Source organism: Alosa sapidissima, chromosome 24, assembly GCF_018492685.1.
Source record: "Alosa sapidissima isolate fAloSap1 chromosome 24, fAloSap1.pri, whole genome shotgun sequence".
NCBI classification, from domain to species: Eukaryota; Metazoa; Chordata; class Actinopteri; order Clupeiformes; family Clupeidae; genus Alosa; species Alosa sapidissima.
Window position 1 is genome coordinate 24407895 of NC_055980.1, and position 23335 is coordinate 24431229.

The following is a 23335-nucleotide window of genomic DNA, read 5'->3' on the forward strand; positions in this document are numbered from 1 at the left end:
ATATAAATGTAGCGTGACAAGTGTGTTGTATGTAATGTGTGTGTGTGTATATATATATATATATATATATATATATATATATATATACAGAGAGAGAGGGCAATACAGAAGTTTTTGCTGTATGTAAACACACTTGTCATGCTACATTTATATGTGTATGTATGTAATGTGTGTGTGTGTGTGTGTATGTATATATATGTACATATATATATATATATATATATATATATATATATATAGGTAAAACTTTATTTTAATGTGTCACAGTGTACCTACCTAATTAGGTACGGTGGTATAACCTGTGTAACAACATATACTATCAGGTACTATCATTGTACTTGCATTATGTATTTGTGGGTACCTACATATAAGCTTAGTTGTTACATTTTAATACTGAGTGCTTTTACAAAACTCTGCCAATTGGCCTACATTTTCATCAGAGGCAAAGAGCTGACCTGAGACCTGCTGGATGGGGTAAATCTGGTCATGATAGATTTGATATACAAGCCATTCTTAGCTCCAGTCAAGGCCTCATTGTCTTCAGTGTACATGTTTTTTTGCTCTTGGGTGCTCCTTGTTGGTGCCCCCCCAATCCCAATCCTCCCCACCTTTCTTATGCAGCCCTTGCCACTTAATCTACTAAACCCCTCTTCTACTGCACCCCCCCCCCCCCCCATAAATGCACAAATAGGCTGACACCAGACATAATTTCACTGCATTTCTTACTTCCAGTAACTATATGCATGTGACAATAAACTTCCTTGTAACAGCTGTGCTGCTACAACCTTGTTACTCTTTGATACAGTGGAATAAACCTATTAAGTGTACCAGTTAATTACTTACATGTACATATGACATGTATGTTGTGTCTTCAATGTCTTGGAACAGGTCTACTAATTCACTACATCAACTGTGTTGGTACACACTTATTGCTCTTTGATACAGTGGCATAAGTACTAAGTACTTGGGCAATTCCATGGAAAATTAAGTTTTTTCTAACATCCATAACGCCAATAAAATGTGATGGTATGGTATGATGTGAATGATTACATGAAATGAAGTTAGCTAAGTAACATGGTTAGCATAGTTAACATGCTAGCATGTTAGCATGCTAGTTAGCATAGTTAGCATAACTGCTAAAAATGATTAGCTAAGTTAGCTAAGTAATATGGTTAGCTAAGTAACATGGTTAGCATAGTTAGCATGCTAGTTAGCATAGTTAACATAACTGTTAAAAATGATTAGCTAAGTTAGCTAAGTAACATGGTTAGCATAGTTAGCATGCTAGTTGTCATAGTTAGCATAACTGCTAAAAATGATTAGCTAGGTTAGCTAAGTAACATGGTTAGCATAGTTAGCATTTTAGCATTGTTAGCATGCTATTTTTGCATTTTCATGCACTGTATTTCCTTCAGGAAATGCTTTTCTAGTTATTCTTCTTCTTCCGACCAAATTTGACGTTTAATGACACTAAAACCACTGAACCGTTTGACGTCATTGAAACACTCCTACAAAGGTCTTGTAACGGACAATTGTACAATGTCATTTTTACATTTGTAAACTTTATACTTTTTGAGATATTTACGATAAAAGAGCAATAAATTCCCATTGACTTAACATTGACCTCCATGGAGGCAACTTTAAGCATTATGACGTGACCTGCAGCTGAAAACAATTAACAGCTGAACGCGAGCTACCGCTGGAGCTGTCAATCTTCTGAACGTCTTCGCCTGCTGTGCCGTGGTCACTTTATTTGCTCGTAAACCTTCAGAGGCACATTTCTCTAATTAGAGACAAGGTAAGTGTTCCGGTTTTTTGGTATTTGAGTCATTTATGTCGTCAAACATTATGTAACGTTAGCGTTATATGTATGAAATGATGGGTCACAAATAACTAAACTAACGTTAGGTAACGTTAGTGAAATAGTTGACGTTAGCACCTTGCTACGTTGATATGTATTATGTAAAGAAACCCACTGTTAATCAACGTTAATATGTCGTCAACTTTACAGTGACCGATTAGCTGTAGGTTTCGATAGCGAACGACAATCAAACGTAATGCACTAATTAGTGCATTAGTTCATAGGCCTACTAACCAGCAGCATTTTAACTACAACGTTAACGTAAACCAGAGAAGTAACGTTAGGCATATAGATACTAGGCTCTGGTTCTATCAGGTCACTTTCGGCAGAATCAAGCACCTAGAATAGCTTATGAATGCAGACTGCATGTTGCTTGATTGTAGTCTAGGCTACTGTGTGAAGGGACCTGATGAAACCCATTATGGGTTTCATTCATGGCATGAATAACGTTAGCTACTTGTTGATGGTCATAACGTTATAGCTTCTACCTTTCACATTTTAGTTAAAGCTAGCAAATATGCTCCTTGTTTTTATTTTAACAAATGTTTAACGTTGTACACCGCTTGTTTGTGTATCAAATAGGCCAGGCTACGTTTTCATTCTACGCTCCTGATTCTTACGTAGCCTAAGTAAACACTATCACGGTATGCTATAGTTTGTCTATTGATGGGTTTCATCAGGTCCCTTTCCACAGGTGTATACAATCAAGCACCTAGATTATGAATGCATTGGTGCTTTATTAATACTCCTGTGGAAAGGGACCTTATGAAAGCCATGAATAGGCTACTGTTAGGAAATGGACCATACCAGAGGTGGGACCAAGTCACTGTTTGGCAAGTCCCAAGTAAGTCCCAAGTCTTAGCACTCAAGTCCAAGTCAAGTCCCAAGTAAATAGAGAGAAGGGCAAGTCGAGTCCAAGTCCAAGTCTCATCAAAGCCAAGTTGAGTCCAAGTCCAAGTCCCAATCTTTTTCAAGTCCTGAACAAGTCATCAGGTACTCTTCACTTAATAATGGCATTATTAGACTATCGATCATAATTTTAACACTTCCATCTAATCCACAGATTTTTTTTTTCTCATAAATACAGATTAAAATATGTTCAATGTTTCTGTCTTGAAATCTTTTACGATTTGCGCATACAATATACACATGTGCATACCTTAGTAATCTGTACAAAACGGATAGCTACATGACAAATATATATATTGTTTTTCCAAATTGCAGAGCCCACTGTAAGTATGAGTAATAATTTGACTGATGGCATTTCACTGCACTAGGCCACAGATTTGCCTGCAAACTATTTATCAGGCTGTCTGCCAGTGGCGACTCATAAGGGAAGCCAAGGTCAACACTTTTATATTATTTAAAAGATAATAATGACACAGTCATTTTGTTTTAAAGTATTAATTTCTTAAGAAATACTACACATTTGATGCTGTTTATCTCATTTGTAAATGGTGCACTGTCACTTTAAGCCCATTGTGTGCCACTGTCCACACATTCTCATAATGATCTTTTTTTTACCAGCTCCATTCAAATATAGCCTATTGCTAGTCCACAAACTCAAACATTGTTTGTGCCACATGTATGATAAGCAATGATATTAAGTTGGCACAAACAGCTTTCATTCCTTTGGAAATACTGTAGATGCATGTATGACATGATGCTTGCTTGACATTTTCTGTTTGCAATTAAATGTGAATTATGAGCCTGGTAGCCAGTAGCCACCTAGCTAGCTGAGTGGAATGCATTTCAATCGGCATATCAATGTGCTTCATGTAAACAAATTATTGAATAGGCCTACTTCAAGACTCACCATTTCCATTACACAAAGGCAAAGACAACTCTTCATATTCTTGTCCACTTTCCAAATCACAGTGAGTGCAGCCTATGTCATAGTAACCTGGATCTCATAGTTTATAACAGTAGTGAGAACCGGATAAATCCGCAATTTCCCCTAATCTCGTATTTGTTGCCTTCATGATTTCCTTTTATACGTTTCTTATATTTAAAAGAAAATATCAATCATCATCAATAATGACAAGCCAGCTGGAACCTGCCACTCGTTTTCTCTCCCTCTCGTGCGTGCTTAGGGTTCTCAATTAAATGCAGTAGGCTAGCATAAGTTCAAGTTGGATCTTAATGGAGAGGACTCGAAAAGTATCATCTTTATGTAACATGCTGTTGGTGCATTTTGACATTGTAAACGTTCTCTAACAAGAGTGCAAATCAGTTTGCAGTAAAGCTACTAGTTATCGACTAAATGTTGGTCGTTTCTCTGTCTCTTGGTGCCCTACACACAGTGCGTAACGCATGTGGGGGTAGCGACAGCACTGAACTGTGCTCTAGACTTTTTTTTTTTTTTTAGTCGCAGAGGGAAAGCATCTCTGGGGTGACTGGTCCACGATCAGGAAATTTAGTTGACATGTCGAGACATGTCAAGTCGTCACAAGTCAAAGAGCCAAAGTCCGAGTCAAGTCTCGAGTGAATAGTATTCAAGTCCAAGTCGAGTCGCAAGTCATGCCGAATTTTATCAAGTCAAGTCTGAAGTCATTAAAATCATGACTCGAGTCTGACTCGAGTCCAAGTCATGTGACTCGAGTCCACATGTCTGGACCATACGACTAAAGTCTTGTTAAAACACACTAAGTTGAGCTATAATGTTTGTGTTGTCAACATAGGCTACAATGTTTACTTGGCCTACTCATTTCTGCATTGTTCTGGTCTATAAATTAAAGTGTAGCCTGGCCCGAGAATCAAGCTTTCCAGTTGTAGTACATAATCTGTAGGAAAAAATGTGGCTGACAGACCTAGCAAGCTGTTCAAGTTATAGCAGTTGGTTATCAAGATACTTAGTATCAGAATGATCCGTCCTTACTCATATGATTATCAACAGTAACAACAAACCCATTGCCTGCAAAGTTTTCTAAGCTGTTAACGTTTTATATGTAAAAAAATATGATTAGCTATCAACTATCCTTAAACTGAAAACAATAAAACACAGAATTCTGCTTTGTTTGCAATTTAATACTATAGGCTAGTATTTAAGCTTAACTACCAGTAGCTTGATGGTACAACAATTGGATTATACTCTACCTATTTTTATTGTCCTAGAATTGTTGAGAGAATTGTTTAAAGCTTAAACTGTTTACGATGTTGGTCGTTAGGTTAAAAGTGTGTCCACCTAATGTAATGTAACAACTTCACTTGATAAATGAGTTGTATTGAACAGTTGTACAATTGCAGACATTCCTTGTATTGTTTTAGTATAATTATATACATAATATAATAATATATAACAACCAAGTAAGTGGTTTTCAAGAATACTGTAAGACTATGTAATCTGAATAATCATACTGTAAGTAATATAATGTTATACACAGCAGCTTTTTTGCATTTACATGCAATGGTAATTCCCTGGAATTGCATTTTCTAGTTATTATTCTTCCCACCAAATTTCTGCATCTAATTCAGCTTTAACCGTTTAACGTAGAAACTTCGTTCAAACTTTGTAACGTAGGTCTTGAAAAGGACACGTGGGGAACGTATTTTTCACTTTTGTAAACTTTATACTTTTTGAGATATTAATAAAAAACAAGCTTATTTTTCCCCATAGACTTTGCATTAGACTATGACATCACAATGGACTAATTAACTTGATTTGCACCTGTATCAACTTCCAGCTGCTCACTACTAGGACCCATCAAAGGGCCAGTTAAACTGATTGCACCTGTATCAACTGCTTTCTGCTTAACTAGGCCAACTCTCTGTGTTAACTTTTAAACTATATACTCTGTCTCAGGCTTTAAGCATACAATCTGGCTCTCTTAAGACTACAGATTCTGTTCCTATTTCCTCTGCCCACAACTGTTTCAAAATAAATGTCCTCACTACAATAATTCACTATTAAATATTTTAACTATTTAAACTACTCAACTATTTAACTGTTTAGACATTTGAACTGTCAGTTGTTATCAACTATGACTCCTGCCAACTTTTTCCAAATAAAAGTTTGTTTTGCATTTTATGTTAATATACAGTATGTTTATATTTTCATGCACTGGTAATTTCCTCGAAATTACATTTTCTAGTTTATCCTGGTGCCACGCACCTTGCATGTAGCTGTTTGCTTATTTCCTCTGTGTACAAAGTTATTGTAACTGAAAGTAACGATAAAAGGCACAACTCCAGGAGGACTTCTTGTCGCCATGGTCAATGCATTTTTTTTAATATATCTGTGTGTGCGCACATAGCGCATGCGTTACACGTTGCACCTTATGGCAAAGGGGCAATGCCGCTCGTTATACTGTACGTTTCCCAAAGTATATGTAGCAATAAAATAAAATAGAAACACATGAATACATTTAGATAAAAAGGATTCAGGATTCTCAAAGCTCGAGTCCGAGTCAAGTCTGAAGTCTTTTGAGTGGAGTCGCATGTCTGAAGTCACTGTTTTTGCGACCTAAGTCCAAGTCCCCATCTTTTTTACATTTCTATCCCTTCATTCTCTTTAATTCAAGTTCACAGCACAAAGCTGACATGCACTAGAAGAGCATTTATGCTTTATCAAGAATCAAAAAGATTAGCGTGGCACCGCTCTAGATGTGTCATTAAATTAATTGTGCTATTTCGCGAGGTATAGAGATCTTTCGGTTTCACACACAAAGTGCACTTAACTGTTCTTCATATCCTAGTTGTCTCTGACAAATTGAAAATAATGAGCGTATAGGCTTATGTCCATCGAGACAGTTGCAGCCAGCCACAGTCATCTTCAACCAGTAACAGGAGCTACGTTCTGCTATTTGCGCAGATTTTTTCTCCTCTGTTCTCGCAGTGTTGTTTGCGAATATGTATCAATACATAATACCACTTAATTTCAGGTTAAAATGCATTGTAATGCGCGTTACTGAAGTTTGTACCGAGTAAAATATTACCCAATTTTTTTTTGTAATGCCTTACATTGCCGCGTTACAGCAAAAAGCAATGTATTACAGTAATTACATTACTTTTGTAACTCGTTACTCCCAACACTGACCACTAAGAGGAATAGTAATGGGGAAAGTAAACAGCCTTGTCTAACTCCTGTTGTGATGTGAAATGCCTGTCAGCTGGTCTTCGTGTATGATTCTACATTGCTCATTGCTCTTACAGTTACTCATTAACATGTACATATTGCCCCAACCCCTAACTCCTATACTTATGTTCATAGGTTTTCAGTCAGGATTAATCCTGACTCCAACAAGTGCACTGCCAAGGAGCAGATGAGCAAGACGACTGAGAGAGTGGTGAAGCAGAAGACGTCATACATGAACCCCCATGTAATCTCCTTCATCAGGGACCTCACTGAATTCTATTTGCTAACTATTTGCTAATTGACATGCAGGTGAGGTTCTGATAATAGCTTTAATAATAATAATATAATTAATAATATATGTATATATGGGTATACAATTAATCATAATTTGATGATAATAATAATAATATAATAGCATAAGTACCTTGACAGAACTCCGACATCACCATCTTAGACCCTCATCACATGTGGTGCAATACAAAGTAATTGTAATCCATGTAATTGTTAATGTTTTTTCTTATTTAATTTTCAGGACAACTGGGATTCTGGGTCTCCAAGGTCAGGGGACCATAGACCTTTATATCAAGTGGCAGGGGAATGATATTTGTAAGAAGTTTCTTTTCATTTATGTTTTAAATGTTCATGCACATGTTCATTATTGTTCAATGTTTTATTTTATTTCAATATTGCCATTGTGTTAATCATTGCTCTTTAAAACGTGCAAATAAGGTTGGTTATTTTTACCGTATTTTATCAATTCACATTATTGTTCCATCATGTTAACTTTGGATAGTCTAATGGCGTGTCGTCCATTATCCCTAACTTATGTTGTACCTGTTTTGTCATGTTCCTGTTCACCAAATGTCTTAAATAAATAACTGTTAACAATTTCTTGTTGTCCCAGACCCAGCTCTTTAGAGAGCATCTCCTCTCATAGCACCACTTACAACAAGTCTTGCTGATCCTAGCACTTATCAGCCATCTTGAACTGACACTCAACTGTTTAAAAACAGCACTCACTGACGCACTTATTCTTACTGTACTATACCGTTTTTAAATTGTCCTAAAACTTTAAAACTTAACTGTGACCATGTTGTTAGTCGCTTTGGTTAAAAATGCGCCAGCCAAATGTAATGTAATGTAATTGTAATATTTTAGAATATGGGTGATTCTATTAATGATAATTAATAGCTAAAAAAACACAGCTCAAAAAGTACAGTACCTTTACTGTAAAGTTAATTCACAGTAACTTACTGGCAACAATTGGCCAGTAAGTTACTGTGAATAGGTTTTACAGTAAAGGCACTGTACTTCCATTTACAGTAAATACATAAAATACTGTAAATAGAAGTACAGTACCTTTACTGTAAAACATATTCACAGTAACTTTTTGTTGCCAATTGTTGCCAGTAAGTTACTGTGAATTTTACGGTACATTTTTTACAGTGTATCAAAGGGGCGCTCACAGTTTGCTGTTGCATTTTATTTTTAACCAGTCGTTGTCTTGGGGCCCCTGGCCAGCTCGGGGCCCCAAGCAATTGCTTGGTTTGCTTGCCTTCTAGCGACGGGCCTGCATGCAGGGCAGGGCTGGTTCTAACCTAGGCTAGGCTACTATATTTGGGTGGGCTGGTAGAAATTTTGGGTGGGCAACATAGCAAAGCTGTCAAATTGGAACAAAACTAACATAAACACAAAACAAACACAAAACAATCAGTACTACCTAGCTTGAGTTGCTGCAGCCAACAGCTTTATAGGTTTGCAGTTTAACAATACTGCCAAATACTTTTGGTAAAACCAATAACCTACTTTTGGTGACTTGATTATAAAAGTGCAAAACAATGAATGCAGCACTGGTGCTGACTTGTAATTTTCCCAGAGCTGTTGTGATCAGAATATTGAGATTCAGGCAGATAAGTTTCTTGAGAACTTTAGTCATTCAATTCAAACACATGGAAGTCATCCAATTCAAACACATGGAACCGGTTATGTGGTTGCCCTGCAACAAGTTGCACCATGTGCAATGTGAACAATGTTGGCTCACATCCACAACCTCAAGTTTCTTGAGAACTTTAAAGTTCTCAAGAAACTTATCATTAATCATCTAATCGGAAGACATGGAACCGGTTATGGTTGCCCTGCAACAAGTTACCCCACGTGAAATTTGAATTAATAATTTGCCCAGACTTGTAATCATAATATTGAGATTCAGGAAGATGAAATTGCTCACATACACAATACTCTCCTTCATACCAACCTCAAGTTTCTTGAGAAAATAAACAAATAGACAAAAAAGCAGGTCAAATTATTTCAACAGCTACAAAAATAGATGGCCATAGATACAAGTCATTGTGGGGGAAATGTCTTGGATGAGTATATTTTGTATATTTTCATTTACAGTAATAGAATATAATAAAATTGATTATATTTTAATGTCCCCATGATGGAATTTGTTTTAGAACAAGGGAAGTTAGAGCAGCCATTTCCCTTTACTAGCGGCATAACCCCCAACCCAGTCTCTGGTGGGTATGATGCCTTAGCCAGTCTTCTGCAACCTGCGATAAATGGTGGTGCTCAGCCAGTAGTATTCCAAGCCTTTCTCAGCATTTGGCAGAAGACATCTGCAGCAGGAAGAGAGGTAGTGGGATGGAGCTGTGTAATACCAGCCCAAAAACCATCAGCTGGGCTAGCACACAGGTAGCCTGGTGGCATCATTCATTGTAAGACCATGGTGACAGTCAGAGAGAGGTCTAAATAGATCTTGTAAGATTTTGGTGGCCAAAGGTCAAGGTCACTGTGACCTTATGTTCATCCAATTGTAGTAAATTAACCTTTAAAAAAAATACCTGAAATAATTCAAAATGTGTAATCACCTGCATTGTTTAAAATGTTGTACTATACTGGCTTTTTGAGTTGACAGAGTTTCATCAAAACCATCAGCTTTGTTTTTCCAGACTTACTTGACCAGCATGGACACAAATGCAAACAACCTAGTATAGTATTAAACTTCTCCAGTCTCAGTCCAGGGAGATAAGGAAACTCCAGAATGCTTGCATTTTGTGATTTATTACATCTTTTCATGAGACCCCGGATTCTGAATACTTAGAAAAATGGTACCAATTAGGACAGGGGTCGGCAACCTTTTTTGCCTGGAGAGCCACTTTTACCAAATGTATTATTTTTTTTAATCTCTGAAGAGCCTGTTACAAGAAAAAGTTTGGATATTTAACATACAGTTACAGTTAACATACAGTTTCATTCAACAGAGGATTTTTAAATAGCCTACATTTTCTACTAGTTTTAATGTGCAAGTAACTTGAAATGTAAAGTGGAATGACAGAAGTATAGGCCTTAGGCTTCCCATGTAGGCTAAACACCACCCCCTATTTTTCCAGTGTCCCTTGTATGCAAAGTAACATAGTTAACAACACAACACTCAATTTTCGTTGACATGTCATTGGCGAAATTGAACATTAGGCCTACCAGAGATTTGGTGATGGCCTTGGAGTCTGGATGGCTTATAGACCCTTTCAAGAGAGTTCCATTATCAGCATCATAGTTGGCCCCACAAGACTTCCTTTTTAACATTCCATATGTTATCTTAAAGGCTGTGGTGCAGGTTAAACAACACTTTCAATTAATGGGTACATTAAGCACTCAAGATATGTATATAAAGTTAGATATACCTCCAAAATGGTGTTAAAGTCCAGTTTTTGTAGTTTTTGGTTAGTAACGGTTATTTTTTATTTATTCGGCGATGACTTCATATGAGGTAGACGTGGTGGAAGCTATTTTTTACAGTCTATTGGTGGAAGCAGAGATAAGAAGGAATCCGACCTGCGGTCATATCCCTGTCCCACCCCATCTCTCTCTCCCACTTACTTACTGTCTCACTATTCACTGTCCTATACAAATAAAGGCAAAAAGCCCAAAAAATAGGCCTATACTTAAAAAAAAAAAAAAGATCTTTGGTGGAAGTAGCCTCAGCCTTATAGCAGCTACTACTAGCACTGTCTAACTGGGATGAGGAAGATTAGGCAAGACCCACAGTTAACATTTATGATGGCCCATATAATTTGGAACCTGTTAGACGTGTGAGGGCGAATGGGGAAATACCGACAGCTGATGGCCATCAAAGAGAAATTAATGCATGGTCAGAGGAGAATCACTGGAGAGTTGGTGAAGTGTCCTGGTGAGTTGCTAGCAGCAACGAGCGCTGGAGCTAGTCTATGAATAGCAGTGGGTAGGCCTACAATAACAATTTTTTTTTTACTGTCGAGTGAAAGTCAACGTTTTCTTTATATCTAGTGACAGTGATTATGTCGTTGGCTCAGAAGTACCCTAAACGTAGTCAGAAGTTCTAGAAATAGAAGGCTATGCTAGATGTAGCTTGACCCACCTGTGAACCCCTAGTGTTTATTTCTAAGCTTTCAGGCTAGAACTACTCTTTCTCCGGTGAAAATGTTGTTTGCAAACGTAGCCGACGCCGAGTAGGCTGGTCGTGTCTTCAGTGTGACTATAGTGCTAGTTTTCCCCGTGATTGACATTGTCATTGACACCGTCAGGGTACCGCTTACCGGGAGAGAGTAATAAGCGTGTCTGTGTCGCTGTGTTTAGCAAATTGGTGTCTGTGTGGGCGGTGTCGTCCCATGGAAACTGTGGTGGAGAGCTTGTGTTGTAGGGAGGGCGCGTTTTGGTCGCTGGTCGAGGAGCTCACCCCGCGGCCAGCAAATAACGTGCCTAACATAGCGTCCTGGATTTGAGGCATACTGCCTGAATCCGTTTGTGCTACACATAGCATACTCACACTTCAGGCAAGATCATGGTCCCCTTCAAGCCAGCACGCACGAGTATGTTCATGGTTTATGTTTACTTTACCAATCTTTTTACACTGAGTTCTTTGAACCAACAGTTATAGGAGAGAGATGTGTTGCATACACAATAAACATGCATAAGACACAGGCTTAAAATGACGTCTTCAACCTACTCAGAGTTTTAAACTGAACAATCTTTCCTACTTATCCCTATGCAATACCGGTACACTGTGTACAGGCAGGCTATACGCTGGGCTTATGGGGTTTTAGGCAGGAGTATAAGGAAGCCTCTACCCTCTTGTGTGGTTTCAACCATCAGACAACAATTCCAAAGTGGTGACCAGACCTATCAGGGCTTTCAATGGCCTCATTTAGATGAAAATGAATAAAAAGAATTGTTATGCTTATTCTGTTGTGATCGCTCCATTGCCCTTAAAATGTTATAAAGTACACAGAACACATGAATTTTGATTAAAAACAAAAAAACATTTTATTGGCATTGCTTGTAATGGTTACTGAACATTTAAACATTTACTGAACAAGGACAAAGACACAGGTTGGAAGTAAACAAATCTCTATAAAAAAATGGTTAGGCACAAAACATACAAGGAACACTGATGAAGGGCTAGACGCGAAACGTGTGCAATATTGTGGTCTTACCTGAGGGTCAGCTGATGGTTCCCTTTCTCACACACAAACCCATGATATTTCATGCATGCATACATGCAGTGATACATGCAAAAGCACATCAAGCAGACACACAGTGAGCCCAGATAACACCGCACACAGAAGTTGACAAGGCACAGGTAAAATGATTGGTAAATTATTTTGAATTACATACAAGAAATTTCATGCAAATAACAACAAAAAAGAAAATCCAAGCACACAGACAGAGGAGCAGACATGCAGCACCCCTTGAATGGGGTACAGCGACAATTATTACCACTTACAAAGACGAGAAAAAGTAATGATTTTGTGCAAAGTATAAAACAAAGCAACAGCACACAAAGACAAAACAAAACATGTAACATGCAGGGAACCACCACCAAATGAGATGAAAAGGACAGAAAGAAAGATACACCGACCTAGATATGTAAAAAAAGAAACTTGAATGAAACACACATGACCAATACAGTATAACACTCAAATATGATGACATCACAAACCAACAGACTAAAGCCAGCCTGGTACACCTGTGTCCCAGCATCAGAAGTGGAGGTGGGCAAGGGCTGATCCCCAGTATCACACTGTCCATGGTCTCCTGCTGTGAGGCGTCTGTCAACATCTTGTGAAAATAAATATAAAAAAGGTCAGCGAAGAGGGTATATAAGAGAAAAAAGATTACAGTACAGTGGACCCTGATATGCGCTACTCGATGTTTTAAAAAATACATGAAAGACATTCAGAACATATTTGATGATGTTGAAGGTTACTGTTAAATGTTTACATCAATACTAGTGGTAATAAATGTCTAGAGTGCATGTGGTGCATAAACTCTATGAGGTAGTGCATTTACTGTATTGGGAGGTAACTAAACTCTGAAGTGAGAAGTGGATAAACTCTGTTTCTGAAATGTCAGAGGTGGGTAAACTGTGTTTACTTGCGTTAGCCTCCACTACAGCCCTGGTGACACGGTCATGGCCAAATATATGTGAAAGAGAACCGTAGCAGTCTAACACAAACACACTGTTTAGTTGTGAAAGCTGCTTGATGATCACTGATCCCAACGCTAGCCATGATGCTTTCATGACGATATGGACATTTACTTTCGTGAATCACGAAATATCCTCTAATGTCAGACTGATCATGATTGTAGTGGAGGCTGTGTCAAAGGGAACACGGTATGCAAAATACACACAGCGCTAGCTAACGCGCAGCTTTTGAACATTAGCATGATGCTTACCGTGACAATATCTCGCTTGCGGCAGAGGGTGTCTCTGGACCTCGGGACAGGGCAGTCAGAGAGGTTTGCATGCACAGACGGCACAGCGGTAGGAATGAACTTCGCCATCCTCTCACTCTTTAAACCAAGTGAGACCATCTTGGCATCCCCTGAGTGGTAATCCTCCTCCTTGAAATGCGCGCTGCATATTCTCGAGAAGGCGGTGACAGAGCTAGCTGAAAAATCCGCCCACCTAACCTTGACAAATTGCACCTAGCTTCGGAAGATCCCTTTGTCCTTGGGGAAGCAATGGACCCTAAGTCCAGTTTTGCTGGAGTTCTTGCACCTGGCACAAACACAGTAGTAAACCATGTTATCTATTTATTTATATATCTACTCTCTCCCTCTCTCCATCAGCTATCTATGTTATGATGCTATGCTATATCTCTCTCTCTCTCTCACTATCTATCTATCTATCTATATCTCTATCTACCTCTATATATCTATCTATCTAGGCTATCTCTATCTTTATATTTACTTATATATCTGACACTGTTACTCTCTCACTAGCTGCTACTCTCACTAAGTTAATCGTCGTCTCTCTCAATGGTATCAAGGCGGCCTTTCCTCTGTCGTCCCACAACGAGTACCTCATGTGACGTCATGGAATGCATTGTGGGAGAAATAAGAATGATCGCAAACCTGTTGCTAACCGCTAAACTATCACCTACTTTTCCTTATTATATTTCTTTTTTGTGATACTTTACAACATCAAATACAATGGATAATTGTTTAAATGTTTATTACCAACTAGAAAATTGCCAGGAAAGACAAAAAAAAAAACCCTGCACCACAGCCTTTAACTGAAGAGAGGGGCGATTAAAGCAGAATGATATTGCATTTTCATTTTTTATCGGGGGAGTGCAAATCACAAATGAGTGATTATGGGCTAGGTTGATGTGGGCCCTTGAGACCAACATACCATAAAAATTTCTTCATCCTCGGTGCCACGGTTCAGGTAGTTATTTAGGAAAAACTGCATTTTTTGGGTTTCGGGGGGCCCAGCACGGAGGGGAGGGGGAGTGGCCCCCGTGGACCAAACACAATTTTCCGTAAAAGTCTAGTGGGGCTACATACCCACCAAATTTCATGTGCCCCGGTGTTTCGGTGTCCCGGGTATCGTTGACCAAAAGTTCAGGAAGTAGATGACGGGGGGGGGGGGCAAGGCACCTAACCCCTCACTGCTCCCCGAGCGCCGCCGTTGTAGCAGGCAGCTCACTGCGCCGGGATTAGTGTGTACTTCACCTCACTGTGTGTTCACTGTGTGCTGTTTGTGTTTCACAAATTGACCGATTGAGTTAAATGCAGAGACCAAATTTCCCTCACAGGATCAAAAAAGTATACATACTTAATATATATACTTATACTTAATTCTGTCTACGTAAATACGGAATGCACCTACACGCATCATTCTGTGTATCCCATATCAATTTCGTCCACAAAAGTATTGTGTTGTGTTACAGGCATTCCGTCCACGCAATAGTAACTTAACAACTTATGAAATGCATTCAGTGACATATGCTTTCATTGTGTGGTTCTGAAACGCATTCTACCAAGAGAGATATTTGAAAACTTCTTGTTGTTCTCTGTGGGTGTGTTTTTATTACTCAGTCCCAACCTCTCTGCACCCATGATTGATTTTGCCAATAGAGTACTGACAGCATTTGTAAAAAACTTTGGAGACTTATATGGTGAAGGGGACATTGTTTTTACTATACATCAGGTGATACATCTAACTGATGTATACCGACAATTTGGTGCCCTTGACCGTGTCTCTTCGTTTCCCTATGAAAATTTTCTTGGAAAAATAAAAAAAATGTTGAGAAAGCCTCATCAACCATTACAACAAGTGGTCAAGAGACTGTCAGAGGTGCCTGATGCCTTGACTTCACCTCCAAGTGCGCAGCCCCTTTTGTTGTGTTTGTTTGTTGACTCACACCAGGATGGTCCATTGCCTCTGCAATTCAGCAATGCCAAACAGTACAGAAAGGCATTAACAAAAGACTTCTGTCTGTCAACAGACTGGGGACAACTGTATAGTGATAGGACAGGAGATTGCACTGGTCCAAAACATTGTGAAATCATCTGGTTCAGTTTTTATAGTCTACAGAACATTTAGCTACAGAGATTCACATTTCACTTATCCCTGCCCATCTGCTCACATAGGCTGTTTTCAGGTACACACGCTAAAAGACAGTCTTGAAGTTGGGCACCTTGAGGATGTTCGAAGAAAATGTGTGCTTTTGCCAGACCAAGACTATTTTGTTGCCATCCCTCTTCTTCACCAATCCTAATTCCTAACCCTCAACAACCCCCAATTCATAATCCTGAAAAAATCCTTAAAAAGAAAAAAAAACATATAGCCTATAAATATGCATCTATCTATGTATCTATCTATCTATCTGACAAAATGATGTGAATGCTCTGAGTAGTTAGAGTGCTTCAGCTGAGTAGCGTTGTCTACTCTTCCTGCGAAGTGCTTTATTTTTCTTTCTTTTTTTTGTCTTTTATGTAAAGGTAACTCTGGGGAGGGGGCATCTGCCTCGAGTCCGGCAAGCCTTTGAAGATAGTTAGGCTTAGGTAGCTAATAAGTTATGTTATGATTAGTTACAGGCAGTTTACCTATCACTTAACATAGTGATCACTTGCAGCATATACACCAATAGTGACTTTGGTGTGTAGATTAAGACAGATAGATAGATACTTGTAATATAGGAAATTCTGGAAATATATTTCTAAGGGTTATTTTTCATACATTCAAAACTCATCAGAACTATCTTCACTATTCTTCTATTTCAAGTGTTTCATTCATTCAGAAATATTATTCTTTTTCAAGTGTTTCATTCATTCACCTTATTATCAGATGGCACAGATGTGGAAGGTGGTCGAGTTCACGGACAAAGACGCTGCCATAGTGCTATCCAGCTGGCTCGAGGAGGTTGGGGAAAGCTGAAGGTGTTACTGGCCTGGCTCCTATGACCACTGGCGGCTCCAAAAATCCGTTTTAAACCACCTTCCACCAGGTCAAAACTGGGATGTTTTTGATGACGTGAGGGTCTTGGTAGGCTGTGGTAAGGAAACATACTGCATTAAAACATTTCTTTAAGATTCAACTTGTTACATTGCACTAACACATGTCATTCACTTTCAGCAACATATGGTAAGGCCAAAGACTATTTGGATAAGTGTTTGCAACCTGACTGTGCAACTACAGACAGAAGGGGCACATTTATGTTGACCACTACAACATGACTCATTATGTCTATAACTCTATAAAACACTTACTTTCATAAAGGAAGTACACCATCCAGCACATACACATGGAAACCGATATTTTAGGTACTTGGCCACAAACTCAAAACTCTCTGAAGCTCTGTTCTAGAATCTTTGCTCTGAACGCTGCGTTGCTAGGCAACATCAAATAAACTAAATGAGAGTCTTTTCAAGGTATTAAAAGTGTACGTGTGATTACGAATGGATGTGTGTGGTTTGCAATTAGAATAAACAAGAAATAACATTTCCAATAATTTCCCATGATAAATTACATAATATTTGCACCTTCCTTACTTGTGAAGCTCACACCGTAGGCTATTTCAAGTACACTAGTGAAATGTAATACAACGTTGCCACCTAGCGTTTAGATGTAGGCTATTTAACATTAACGTGACATTTCGTCAACTCCATGCTTTTAGGAAAACAATCTTTTTATCATAGTTCCCTCTTCAATGAGCGATTACCAGCTCGTTTTTGTAACAGAGATAGCTGTTTATTGTCCCTACTTAGTACTTTACAACAAAACAACAAAGTAAAACCTAAATGCCCGTAAACATATGCATTTGCATACTTGTAACATTTTTAATAATACTCTCCCATCATGATATTTAACAATAATGAAAAAATTAATTTGAATACCGTCAATGTGAAAATAACTGTACTACGTCAGCAATAAATAGCTAATGTTCTCCTTACCATTTCAGTTCGTAAGTCCATACTATCCCATGGCTGAGCAAGGATTTCATGATTGGGCAAGGTTGCCTGGAGACATTGAGCATACTTGGAAGGCATTGTGCTAGATGCACAACTGCAAATGTGGTGATAGTTACCAAATATGGGTGGGTGGTTTGCCAAATGCTGGAAACTTTTGGAATGTTTTCTTTTTTTTTAGCTTATGCACCCTCACATTGGAGTCCCGAGTTCAAATACAAAATTTGGTATCGATATGTGACAGTGTTCCTGAGATATGGACGACTTCCTGTTTCGGAGCTTCGCCGCCGATTTCATTTGGCTGTGACGGGCAAACGCTTTCGACAATCAAAAATCCTTCTGGTAACTTTTGTGAGGCTTGGTCCAACGATAATGTACGTCAAGTTTCGTGGCGTTCGAACCAAGTTTGTGACCTGTGAAAATTTAGTTACGCTTTCTGTTCAATCCAATATGACGGACGAACGACACACCCACCTGACGTCATCTTCGCGAGCAACTTACACCGGTACTGACCGGACGTTTTAAAGTTGGAACGGTGTCTCTGTCTCAAATGGCCTAGGCGCTAGAGCTGACAAAAAATTAGGGAGACGGGAAAAATAATAAAACTTAAGAACAACTAGACTGCATTTCCGGCGGGAACTGCGAAAGTGTGCTTGCCCTGGTCCGGTCAGCAACGTGAGCGGACAGTGGCATACGCTATGCTGAACCTGGCTTGATCCAGGCATTGTAACAGTGCCTTTCAATGTTGGAGCAGTGGCAATATCTCAAAAGCTCTAGGAGAGGGCTATTCAACTATTGGCTTGCGGGTTGAATGCGATTTGTTGGATTTTACCTTTGGCCTGCCTTCGAATTTAGCTTCTATGACTGAGATCAAATCAATAAAATAAAATGACAGCAGTGATTGAAATGACAGCAGTGAAATGATGCGTCTTGCGCCTCTCAAACTGGGCTATCAGGTAACCTACAGTACAACAGAAATTATGAAATATGACCAAGGCATTAAAAAGCTGCTTGTTTGTCAGGATACTTTTTCACTGATTTATTTAAAAATAAATATGAGCTATGAGTGTGAATGTTATATATTCCATCCCACAAATTATGTTTTACTGGTTTATTTCACAAATAATCTATATAGATTTGCTCTATAAAGACCTTATGTCTGTTTGGGATTGTTTTGTGAGCCTGGGGTTGTTTTGAGAGCCTATTGATGTAGCCTATCTCAGAATAAAGGAATACTTCATATTACTCTAAACCACCGTCTGTAAATCAACTGTATACTACTGTCTACATTGCACTATATTTCTTGACCTGTCTCTGTATGTTTCATCACCTTTCTATACTTTGCCTCACATTGCAACACAGCTCAGATCTTTGGTTGCTATGAAGGCCAGTCGTTCTAAATGGATGGTTGCTATGGCCAAAGGCCAGTTCTATCTCTGCCGTTGTCAAGCGGGCATATCGTAGAATTCTGATTAACCTTATCTTAAAACATCTCTATTTTACTTAGCCCACTTCCATACAGTGGGTCCCATTAAGAAGTGGCCACTTCATTCACGCTTACCGTGATACACACAGCAGCATTAAATTAATCTGTCACCATACGCCTATGCCTATGTTTGCAAAGAAAACATTTTAATTTGATTCACATGAAACGTTACATTTCATGTACATGTTGACAATGAGTAGGCTAGTTTTGGTTGTTGGTGGTGTTATTGCATCCCTTAGTTATGCCTACAATGCAAGTTCCCTCGCGATTGGAAGCTCCTGTAGACAATAGTAGACGCATTTCAAAACATCGCGTTAGGAGTCCTTGCCACTTCTTTTAAGCCGTCACAGACGTAGGTGCTACTTTTAGGGCTAAAGTGCTTCGTGAATTACTGTTAGTAAAAAAAAAATAGCAGTCCTAAAGTTACACGTGACGAAGTTACGAGTGCAAGCATCTCATATCAAATGACCATGGCATTACGCTAAACAACATAAATCCCAATTAGCAACATAGCACTACATCTCCTCCTCCCTATAGCTAGCCACACAAGAAATTAATGATACTAAATCTCTGCTTAGCATGCTTCTCCGCTTAGCATTCTAATAACAGAAGGGGCACATTTATGTTGACCACTACAACATGACTCATTATGTCTGTAACGTTAACTGTATAAAACACTTACTTTCATAAAGGACGCACACCATCCAGCACATGGAAACCGATATTTTAGGTTCTTGGCCACAAACTCAAAACGTGTCTCTCTGACGCCCTGTTCTAGAATCTTTGCTCTGAAGGCTGTGTTGCTAAGGCAACATCAAATAAACGAAATGATAGTCTTTCAGTATTAAATGTGTACGTGTGATTCCGAATGGATGTGTGTGGTTTGCAATTAGAATAAACAAGAAATAACATTTCCAATAATTTCCCATGATAAATGACATAATATTTGCACCTTCCTTACTTGGGAATCTCACACCGTATTTCAAGTAGGCTACACTAGTGAAATGTAATACAACGTTGCCACCTAGCGTTCAGATAGTTCTAGGCTATTTAACATTAACGTGACATTGATTGTTTATTCTTTCGTCAACTCCATGCTTTTAGGAAAACAATCTTTTTATCATAGTACCCTCTTCAATGAGCGATTACCAGCTCGTTTTTGTAACAGAGATAGCTGTTTATTATCCCTAGGTTTACAGAAACACCTATTCATATTAATACGTAGCCTATGGAGTGCTGCCGACCACTGTTCATTACGGCCCAGAATGCCTTGCATGTCTTTACAACAAAACAACACAGTAAAACCTAAATGCCCGTAAACATATGCATTTGCATACTTGTAACATTTTTAATAATACTCTCCCATCATGATATTTAACAATAATGAAAAATTTAATTTGAATACCGTCAATGTGAAAACAACTCTATTATGTAAGCTATATATAGCTACTGTTCTCCTTGCTATTTCAGTTCGTAAGTCCATACTATCCCATGGCAGAGCAAGGATTTCATGATTGGGCAAGGTTGCCTGGAGACATTGTGTCTGCTCTGAGGCATTGTGCATACATGGAAGGCATTGTGATAGAAGGTGAATGGTGAAAAGGTGAATGGTGTGAGTTACCAAATACCCGTGGGTGGTTTGCCAAATGATGGAAACTTTTGGAATATTTCTTTTTTTTTTTTTTGCCTATGCACCCTCACACTGGAGTCCCCAGTTCATATACAAAATTTGGTATCGATATGTGACAGTGTTCCTGAGATATGGACGACTTCCTGTTTCGGAGCTTCGCCGCCGATTTCGTTTGGCTGTGACGGGCAAACGCTTTCGAAAATCAAAAATCCTTCCGCTAACATTTGTGAGGCTTGGTCCAAGGATAATGTACGTCAAGTTTCGTGGCGTTCGGACCAAATTTGTGACCTGTGAAAATGTAGTTTCGCTTTCTGTTCAATCCAATATGGCGGACGAACGGCACGCCCACCTGACGTCATCTTCGCGACCAACTTACACCGGTACTGACCGGACGTTTTAAAGTTGGAACGGTGTCTCTGTCTCAAAGGGCCTAGGCGCTAGGGCTGACAAAAAATTAGGGAGACGGGAAAAATAATAATAATAAAACTTAAGAAGAACAATAAGTGTGCTGCTTTGCAAGCACACTTAATAAGTGTGCTGCTTTGCAAGCACACTTAATAACAAATATTGATAACATTTTAGGATCAGCGCCATAGGATTCCCACGGTAGCCAGCGTCTGTGACGACACCTGAGCTTATAAAAATGGCGCCCATAGAGTCATAGAACGTTCTTCAACATATCCAACGTATTTTCCAGCCAGTAATCCATCTTGCGCGTAGCGCTCTAGAATCTTTGCTAACAACACCCCTTAGCTGTTGTAGAATCAGTGTAACCTACGGCCTCTCGGGGCTTATTGCTTAAAAAAGCTACATGGGATGTTGATATTTTATGAATAAATGAATGAACAAGAGTTTATACAGGTCATCATATATCTGTGATCCAAACACACATGATCAAATAGTTAGGCCTACTTAAATTGTCTGGTATAAAGTTGTCAATCAAATTATCTAATCAACATGCATTCTCCACTAGTTACCATTTGTTGATGTTACCAGAGTTACCAGAACAGCGACAGTGGTCCGCTAGCCTCTTGCTATCTGGGCAGTGCCATTCATAGACAGTAAAAAAAATGGTCGAACAGACTCCGTCGTTTTCAATGGGAGGGCACAGAGTCAAATTGAATGATTTTTCAGTTGGTCCCCCAAGTACTGCGCAGACTCGCACTTAACTTCATGACGTTAGCATCGAATTAAATATCATATGATAGATAGGCCAAAGATTGTTAAGGCGGAGCGATAGGCTACACAGAAATTCTTCTCACACTTCCTTTGCCTTCAAAGTCATCAAAGTTAAACATTTATTTAAGTATTATTATTAATATCATCCTCACAAGTGATATCAACAGAGGTGGAAAAAGTACGAAAATATTGTACTCAAGTAAAAGTACCAATACCTTGATAAAATATTACTCAAGTACAAGTTAAAATACCGATCTGAAAATGTACTCAAGTAAAAGTAAAAAGTAGTTAATCTAAAATGTACTTTAAGTAAAAGTTACTTAGTTACTTTTTTTTTTGGGGGGGGGGGGGGACCAGAACAACCAGTTTTACCAAAGACTTTCTAATGAGGAGATACAGCACTCAAAAAATCCTCCATAGTAATGCATGGGGTTAGTTTGTAACGGTAACGCCAATATGGCAGTTGTCTACACATCATATGTCTACACATATTACAACCCTTCCGCGACAAAACGTCGACATGTGAATACATTAAGCCAATCATGTGGTGTGTTGTAAAATACATTGAGCCAATCATGTGGTGTGCTGTGAAGACATCGTGGCAATCATCTGTTGTGATCTCGCTGCTGGAGCAAGATTGGTGTCGTGAAGCCTTACGCACACGCATTTCTGCTGGAATAGATGCACGATAAGTGCCCAAAAAGTGTTGCAATATGGCCGCCGAGTGGAGGTACTTGCCTGAAAAGGACATTGAGAAATGGAGATCTATGTGAAAAATCACCGGAGTTCTCCTTTAAGTTTGAGCAGTAGTTGATTTTCAAAGTTAGTTGCACTCATCCTTGGGTCGCTTTGCAGTGAACAGTAATCCAGCACAACTGAAAAGCCCCTCACAGGCAGCTGAGGCAGGCAGGCCAATATTGAGTTGCAGAGAGTTTTTTTAATATTTGGAAACGAGCAGAAGGTTCAGCAGATTAAAGGGCGTCGTACTGGGGGGGAAAGTGGGAAGTATAGGGCCCCAATGGAGGAGAGGGCCCGTGAAAAGTGGAATACAGGGGGCACAACATTTTCACCAGGCATTAGTAATAACTCAGGTAATCCACACATAAAAAATCCAAACAACTCCATAAGTAGAGTCATGTAATAAAGTGGAATAACACAGGGGAAAAGTATTGAACACGCTAAGAAAAAGCACTAAGGCAAGGAAAGGGAAGGAACGAGCTGGAATCTGTATAGAGAGTAGTTATCCTTTCTATCTGTGCAAATTAATATAAGCTTGGTTAGTAGCCTACATATTGATGGGCTATAAAAAGGTTTTTCATTACCAAGGTGTCACACAAGAAACATTTCATGATGGATAAAAGCAAAAAG

The 23335-nt window shown here is 38.9% G+C and overlaps 1 long non-coding RNA gene across 1 annotated transcript; it reads right to left on the minus strand.

The window, feature by feature from the left end:
* Positions 1-2895: 2895 nt before the first annotated feature.
* On the minus strand, positions 2896-21438 carry LOC121699646. Its single transcript, XR_006027002.1, has 3 exons — positions 21343-21438; positions 14480-14485; positions 2896-2906 (listed from the first exon to the last, which is right to left on the minus strand). It is a non-coding gene; the product is annotated as an uncharacterized LOC121699646 (long non-coding RNA).
* Between the last annotated feature and the right edge of the window lie 1897 nt (positions 21439-23335).